An 8,401-nucleotide genomic window follows, 5' to 3' on the forward strand; every position below is an offset into this window, starting at 1 on the left:
GCATTAAGCATAGAGTGTGAAAACTGAGTTTCCTTGAGAGCTGCTTGGAAGCCTGATGGTGTGTGAAGTTAGTGAGCCAAATGGAGTTGTTCTCCCACAAGAACCACTCGGCTGATTCTTCTTCAATATGCCCTTCACCAACATGCAGTGTTTCCTTGATTGAATTAGCTCTCACACCAATATTTGCGTCTAGCACCTTTGCATTGAGGGCGATGTCAAAACGGCTTTGGCACTGAAGTTGTGTATGAATGTGGAGTTGGTTGCATGTGAAACCCGCATGTGGAGTATTCGTTTGGGTTGGATTCTCACCAAGCTTCATTTCAGTCCTAGGCACTCAAAGGGCACTAAGCGTAGAGTGTGAAAAGTGAGTTTCCTTGAGAGCTGCTTGGAAGCCTGATGGTGTGTGATGTTAGTGAGCCAAATGAAGTTGTTCTCCCACAGGAACCACTCGGCTGATTCTTCTTCAATATGCCCTTCACCAACATGCAGTGTTTCCTTGATTGAATTAGCTCTCACACCAATATATGCTTTAGAACCTTTGCATTGATGGCTATCTGAAAATGGCTTTGGAGTTGAAGTTGTCTGTGAATGTGGAGTTGGTGGCATGTGAACGCCGCATGTGGAGCATTCGTTTGTGTGGGATGCTCTACCAGGTTCATTCCTAGATAATGCACTCAAAGGGCACTAAGCATAGAGTGTGAAAACTGAGTTTCATTGAGAGCTGCTTGGAAGCCTGATGGTGTGTGATGTTAGTGAGCCAAATGGAGTTGTTCTCCCACAAGAACCACTCGGCTGATTCTTCTTCAATATGCCCTTCACCAACATGCAGTGTTTCCTTGATTGAATTAGCTCTCACACCAATATTTGCGTCTAGAGCCTTTGCATTGAGGGCTATCTGAAAAGGGCTTTGGCGCTGAAGTTGTCTGTGAATGTGGAGTTGGTGGCATGTGAAACACGCATGTGGAGCATTGGTTTGGGTTGGATTCTCACCAAGGTTCATTTCAGTCCTAGGCACTCAAAGGGCATTAAGCATAGAGTGTGAAAACTGAGTTTCCTTGAGAGCTGCTTGGAAGCCTGATGGTGTGTGAAGTTAGTGAGCCAAATGGAGTTGTTCTCCCACAAGAACCACTCGGCTGATTCTTCTTCAATATGCCCTTCACCAACATGCACTGTTTCCTTGATAGAATTAGCTCTCACACCAATACTTGCGTCTAGAACCTTTGCATTGAGGGCTATCTGAAAATGGCTTTGGAGTTGTCTGTGAATGTGGAGTTGGTGGCATGTGAACGCCGCATGTGGAGATTTCCTTTGTGTGGGATGCTCTACGAGGTTCATTCCTAGATAATGCACTCAAGGAGCATTAAGCATAGAGTGTGAAAACTGAGTTTCCTTGAGAGCTGCTTGGAAGCCTGATGGTGTGTGAAGTTAGTGAGCCAAATGGAGTTGTTCTCCTACAAGACTCACTTAGCTGATTCTTCTTCAATATGCCCTTCACCAACATGCAGTGTTTCCTTGATTGAATTAGCTGTCACACCAATATTTGCGTCTAGATCCTTTGCATTGAGGGCTATCTGAAAACGGCTCTTGCGCTGAAGTTGTCTGTGAATGTGGAATTTTTTGCATGTGAAAGCCGCATGTGGAGCATTTGTTTGTGTGGGAGTCTCACCAAGCTTCAATTCAGTCCTAGGAACTCAAAGTTCATTAAGCATAGAGTGTGAAAACTGAGTTTCCTTGAGAGCTGCTTGGAAGCCTGATGGTGTGTGAAGTTAGTGAGCCAAATGGAGCTGTTCTCCTACAAGAACCACTCGGCTGGTTCTTCTTCAATATGCCCTTCACCAACATGCAGTGTTTGCTTGATTGAATTAGCTCTTACACCAATATTTACGTCTAGAGCCTTTGCATTGAGCTCTACCTGAAAACGGCTTTGGCCCTGAAGTTGTCTGTGAATGTGGAGTTGGTGGCATGAGAAACCCACATGTGGATTATTCGTTTGGGTTGGAATCTCACCAAGCTTCATTTCAGTCCTAGGCATTCAATGGGCATTAAGCATAGAGTGTGAAAACTGAGTTTCCTTGAGAGCTGCTTGGAAGCCTGATGGTGTGTGAAGTTAGTGAGCCAAATGGAGTTGTTCTGCCACAAGAACCACTCGGCTGATGCTTCTTCAATATGCCCTTCACCAACATGCAGTGTTTCCTTGATTGAATTAGCTCTCACACCAATATTTGCGTCTAGAGCCTTTGCATTGAGGGCTATCTGAAAACGGCTCTTGCGCTGAAGTTGCCTGTGAATGTGGAGTTGGTTGCATGTGAAAGCCGCATGTGGAGTATTCCTTTGTGTGGGATTCTCACCAAGCTTCAATTCAGTCCTAGGAACTCAAAGGGCATTAAGCATAGAGTGTGAAAACTGATTTTCCTTGAGAGCTGCTTGGAAGCCTGATGGTGTGTGAAGTTAGTGAGCCAAATGGAGTTGTTCTCCCACAAGAACCACTCGGCTGATTCTTCTTCAATATGCCCTTCACCAACATGCAGTGTTTCCATAATTGAATTAGCTCTCACACAAATGTTTGTGTCTAGCGCCTTTGCATTAAGGGGTGTCTGAAAAAGGCTTTGGCACTGAAGTTGTCTGTGAATGTGGAGTTGGTGGCATGTGAAACCCACATGTGGATTATTCGTTTGGGTTGGAATCTCACCAAGCTTCATTTCACTCCTAGGCATTCAATGGGCATTAAGCATAGAGTGTGAAAACTGAGTTTCCTTGAGAGCTGCCTGGAAGCCTGATGGTGTGTGAAGTTAGTGAGCCAAATGGAGTTGTTCTGCCACAAGAACCACTCGGCTGATTCTTCTTCAATATGCCCTTCACCACCATGCAGTGTTTGCTTGATTGAATTAGCTCTCATACTAAGATTGGCGTCTAGCGCCTTTGCATTGAGGGCTATCTGAAAACGGCTTTGGCACTGAAGTTGTCTGTGAATGTGGAGTTGGTGGCATGTGAAAGCCGCATGTGGAGCATTTGTTTATGTGGGATGCTCTACCAGGTTCATTCCTAGATAATGCACTCAAATGACATTAAGCTTAGAGTGTGAAAACTGAGTTTCCTTGAGAGCTGCTTGGAAGCCTGATGGTGTGTGAAGTTAGTGAGCCAAATGGAGTTGTTCTCCCACAAGAATCACTCGGCTGATTCTTCTTCAACATGCCCTTCACCAACATGCAGTGTTTCCTTGATTGAATTAGCTCTCACACCAATATTTGCGTCTTGAGCCTTTGCATTGAGCTCTACCTGAAAACGGTTCTGGCACTGATGTTGTCTCTGAATGTGGAGTTGGTGGCATGTGAACGCCCCATGTGGAGCATTTGTTTATGTGGGATGCTCTACCAGGTTCATTCCTTGATAATGCACTCAAACGACATTAAGCATTGTGTGTGAAAACTGAGTTTCCTTGAGAGCTGCTTGGAAGCCTGATGGTGTGTGAAGTTAGTGAGCCAAATGGAATTGTTCTCCCACAAGAACCACTCGGCTGATTCTTCTTCAATATGCCCTTCAACAACATGCAGTGTTTCCTTGATTGAATTAGCTCTCACACTAATATTTGCGTCTTGAGCCTTTGCATTGAGCTGTACCTGAAAACGGTTCTGGCACTGAAGTTGTCTCTGAATGTGGAATTGGTGGCATGTGAACGCCGCATGTGGAGCGTTCCTTTGTGTGGGATGCTCTACCAGGTTCATTCCTTGATAATGCACTCAAAGGACATTAAGCATAGAGTGTGAAAACTGATTTTCCTTGAGAGCTGCTTGGAAGCCTGATGGTGTGTGAAGTTAGTGAGCCAAATGGAGTTGTTCTCCCACAAGAACCACTCGGCTGATTCTTCTTCAATATGCCCTTCACCAACATGCAGTGTTTCCTTGATTGAATTAGCTCTCACACCAATATATGCTTTAGAACCTTTGCATTGAGGGCCATCTGAAAACAGCTTTGGCGCTGAAGTTGTCTGTGAATGTGGAGTTGGTGGCATGTGAAACCCGCATGTGCAGCATTCGTTTGTGTGGGATGCTCTACGAGGTTCATTCCTAGATAATGCACTCAAAGGACATTAAGCATAGAGTGTGAAAAGTGAGTTTCCTTGAGAGCTGCTTGGAAGCCTGATGGTGTGTGAAGTTAGTGAGCCAAATGGAGTTGTTCTCCCACAAGAACCACTCGGCTGATTCTTCTTCAATATGCCCTTCACCAACATGCAGTGTTTCCTTAATTAAATTAGCTCTAACACAAATGTTTGTGTCTAGCGCGTTTGCATTAAGGGGTGTCTGAAAATGCCTTTGGCACTGAAGTTGTCTGTGAATGTGGAGTTGGTTTCATGTGAAACCCGCATGTGGAGCATTGGTTTGTGTGGGATGCTCTACCAGGTTCGTTCCTAGATAATGCACTCAAAGGGCATTAAGCATAGAGTGTGTAAAGCAAGTTTCATTGAGAGCTGCTTGGAAGCCTGATGGTGTGTGAAGTTAGAGAGACAAATGGAGTTGTTCTCCCACAAGAACCACTCGGCTGATTCTTCTTCAATATGCCCTTCACCAACATGCAGTGTTTCCTTGATTGAATTAGCTCTCACACCAATATTGGCGTCTAGAGCCTTTGCATTCAGGGCTCTGTGAAAACGGCTCTTGCGCTAAAGTTGTCTCTGAATGTGGAGTTGGTGACATGTGAACGCCGCATGTGGAGCATTCCTTTGTGTGGGATCCTCTAACAGGTTCATTCCTTGATAATGCACTCAAAGGACATTAAGCATAGTGTGTGAAAACTGAGTTTCCTTGAGAGCTGCTTGGAAGCCTGATGGTGTGTGAAGTTAGTGAGCCAAATGGAGTTGTTCTCCCACAAGAACCACTCCCCTGATTCTTCTCCAATATGCCCTTCACCAACATGCAGTGTTTCCTTGATTGAATTAGCTCTCACACCAATATTTGCGTCTAGAGCCTTTGCATTGACGGCTATCTGAAACCGGCTGTGGCGCTGAAGTTGCCTGTGAATGTGGAGTTGGTGGCATGTGAAACCCGCATGTGGAGCATTGGTTTGTGTGGGATGCTGTACCAGGTTCATTCCTAGAAAATGCACTCAAAGAGCAATAATCATAGAGTGTGAAAACTGAGTTTCCTTGAGAGCTGCTTGGAAGCCTGATGGTGTGCGAAGTTAGTGAGCCAAATGGAGTTGTTCTCCCACAAGACCCACTCGGCTGATTCCTCTTCAATATGCCCTTCACCAACATGCAGTGTTTCCTTGATTGAATTAGCTCTCACACCAATATTTGTGTGTACAGCCTTTGCCTTGAGGGCTATCTGAAAACCGCTTTGGCCCTGAAGTTGTCTGTGAATGTGGAGTTGGTGGCATATGAAACCCGCATGTGGAGCATTCGTTTGGGTTGGATTCTCACCAAGCTTCATTTCAGACCTAGGCACTCAAAGGGCATTAAGCATAGAGTGTGAAAACCGAGTTTCATTGAGAGCTGCTTGGAAGCCTGATGGTGTGTGAAGTTAGTGAGCCAAATGGAGTTGTTCTCCCACAAGAACCACTCGGCTGATTCTTCTTCAATATGCCCTTCACCAACATGCAGTGTTTCCTTGATTGAATTAGCTCTCACACCAATATTGGCGTCTAGCACCTTTGCATTGAGGGCGATGTCAAAACGGCTTTGGCGCTGACGTTGTCTGTGAATGTGGAGTTGGTGGCATGTGAAACCCGCATGTGCAGCATTCGTTTGGGTTGGATGCTCTACCAGGTTCATTCCCAGATAATGCACTCAAAGAGCAATAAGCATAGAGTGTGAAAACTGAGTTTCCTTGAGAGCTGCTTGGAAGCCTGATGGTGTGCGAAGTTAGTGAGCCAAATGGAGTTGTTCTCCCACAAGAACCACTCGGCTGGTTCTTCTTCAATATGCCCTTCACCAACATTCAGTGTTTGCTTGATTGAATTAGCTGTCACACAAATATTTGCTTCTACAGCCATTGCATTGAGGGCTATCTGAAAACGGCTTTGGCGCTGAAGTTGTCTGTGAATGTGGAGTTGGTGGCATGTGAAACCCACATGTGCAAAATTCGTTTGGGTTGGAATCTCACCAAGCTTCATTTCAGTCCTAGGCATTCAATGGGCATTAAGCATAGAGTGTGAAAACTGAGTTTCCTTGAGAGCTGCTTGGAAGCCTGATGGTGTGTGAAGTTAGTGAGCCAAATGGAGTTGTTCTGCCACAAGAACCACTCGGCTGATTCTTCTTCAATATGCCCTTCACCAACATGCAGTGTTTCCTTGATTGAATTAGCTCTCATACCAATATTGGCGTCTAGAGCCTTTGCATTGAGGGCTATCTGAAAACGGCTTTGGCGCTGAAGTTCCCCTGAATGTGGAGTTGGTGGCATGTGAAACCCGCATGTGGAGCATTCGTTTGTGTGGGATGCTCTACCAGGTTCATTCCTAGATAATGCACTCAAAGGGCACTAAGCATAGAGTGTGAAAACTGAGTTTCCTTGAGAGCTGCTTGGAAGCCTGATGGTGTGTGAAGTTAGTGAGCCAAATGGAGTTGTTCTCCCACAAGAACCACTCGGCTGATTCTTCTTCAATATGCCCTTCACCAACATGCAGTGTTTCCTTGATTGAATTAGCTCTCACACCAATATTTGTGTCTAGAGCCTTTGCATTGAGGGCTATCTGAAAGTGGCTTTGGCGCTGAAGTTGCCTGTGAATGTGGAGTTGGTGGCATGTGAAACCCGCATGTGGAGCATTCGTTTGTGTGGGATGCTCACCAAGCTTCATTTCAGTCCTAGGCACTCAAATGGCACTAAGCATAGAGTGTGACAACTGAGTTTCCTTGAGAGCTGCTTGGAAGCCTGATGGTGTGTGAAGTTAGTGAGCCAAATGGAGTTGTTCTCCTACAAGAACCACTCGGCTGATTCTTCTTCAATATGCCCTTCACCAACATGCAGTGTTTCCTTGGTTGAATTATCTCTCACACCAATATTTGCGTCTAGAGCCTTTGCATTGAGGGCTATCTGAAAACGGCTGTGGCGCTGAAGTTCCCCTGAATGTGGAGTTGGTGGCATGTGAAACCCGCATGTGGAGCATTCGTTTGTGTGGGATGCTCTACCAGGTTCATTCCTAGATAATGCACTCAAAGGGCACTAAGCATAGAGTGTGAAAACTGAGTTTCCTTGAGAGCTGCTTGGAAGCCTGATGGTGTGTGAAGTTAGTGAGCCAAATGGAGTTGTTCTCCCACAAGAACCACTCGGCTGATTCTTCTTCAATATGCCCTTCACCAACATGCAGTGTTTCCTTGATTGAATTAGCTCTCACACCAATATTTGCGTCTAGAGCCTTTGCATTGAGGGCTATCTGAAAGTGGCTTTGACGCTGAAGTTGCCTGTGAATGTGGAGTTGGTGGCATGTGAAACCCGCATGTGGAGCATTCGTTTGGGTTGGATTCTCACCAAGCTTCATTTCAGTCCTAGGCACTCAAAGGGCACTAAGCATAGAGTGTGAAAACTGAGTTTCCTTGAGAGCTGCTTGGAAGCCTGATGGTGTATGACGTTAGTGAGCCAAATGGAGTTGTTCTCCCACAAGAACCACTCGGCTGATTCTTCTTCAATATGCCCTTCACCAACATGCAGTGTTTCCTTGATTGAATTAGCTCTCACACCAATATTTGCGTCTAGAGCCTTTGCATTGAGGGCTATCTGAAAGTGGCTGTGGCGCTGAAGTTGCCTGTGAATGTGGAGTTGGTGGCATGTGAAACCCGCATGTGGAGCATTCGTGTATGTGGGATGCTCACCAAGCTTCATTTCAGTCCTAGGCACTCAAAGGGCACTAAGCATAGAGTGTGAAAACTGAGTTTCCTTGAGAGCTGCTTGGAAGCCTGATGGTGTGTGAAGTTAGTGAGCCAAATGGAGTTGTTCTCCCACAAGAACCACTCGGCTGATTCTTCTTCAATATGCCCTTCACCAACATGCAGTGTTTCCTTGATTGAATTAGCTCTCACACCAATATTTGCGTCTAGAGCCTTTGCATTGAGGGCTATCTGAAAGTGGCTTTGACGCTGAAGTTGCCTGTGAATGTGGAGTTGGTGGCATGTGAAACCCGCATGTGGAGCATTCGTTTGTGTGGGATGCTCACCAAGCTTCATTTCAGTCCTAGGCACTCAAAGGGCACTAAGCATAGAGTGTGAAAACTGAGTTTCCTTGAGAGCTGCTTGGAAGCCTGATGGTGTGTGAAGTTAGTGAGCCAAATGGAGTTGTTCTCCCACAAGAACCACTCGGCTGATTCTTCTTCAATATGCCCTTCACCAACATGCAGTGTTTCCTTGATTGAATTAGCTCTCACACCAATATTTGCGTCTAGAGCCTTTGCACTGAGGGCTATCTGAAACCGGCTG

This window comes from Ochotona princeps, unplaced genomic scaffold (assembly GCF_030435755.1).
Source record: "Ochotona princeps isolate mOchPri1 unplaced genomic scaffold, mOchPri1.hap1 HAP1_SCAFFOLD_106, whole genome shotgun sequence".
Classification (NCBI taxonomy): domain Eukaryota; kingdom Metazoa; phylum Chordata; class Mammalia; order Lagomorpha; family Ochotonidae; genus Ochotona; species Ochotona princeps.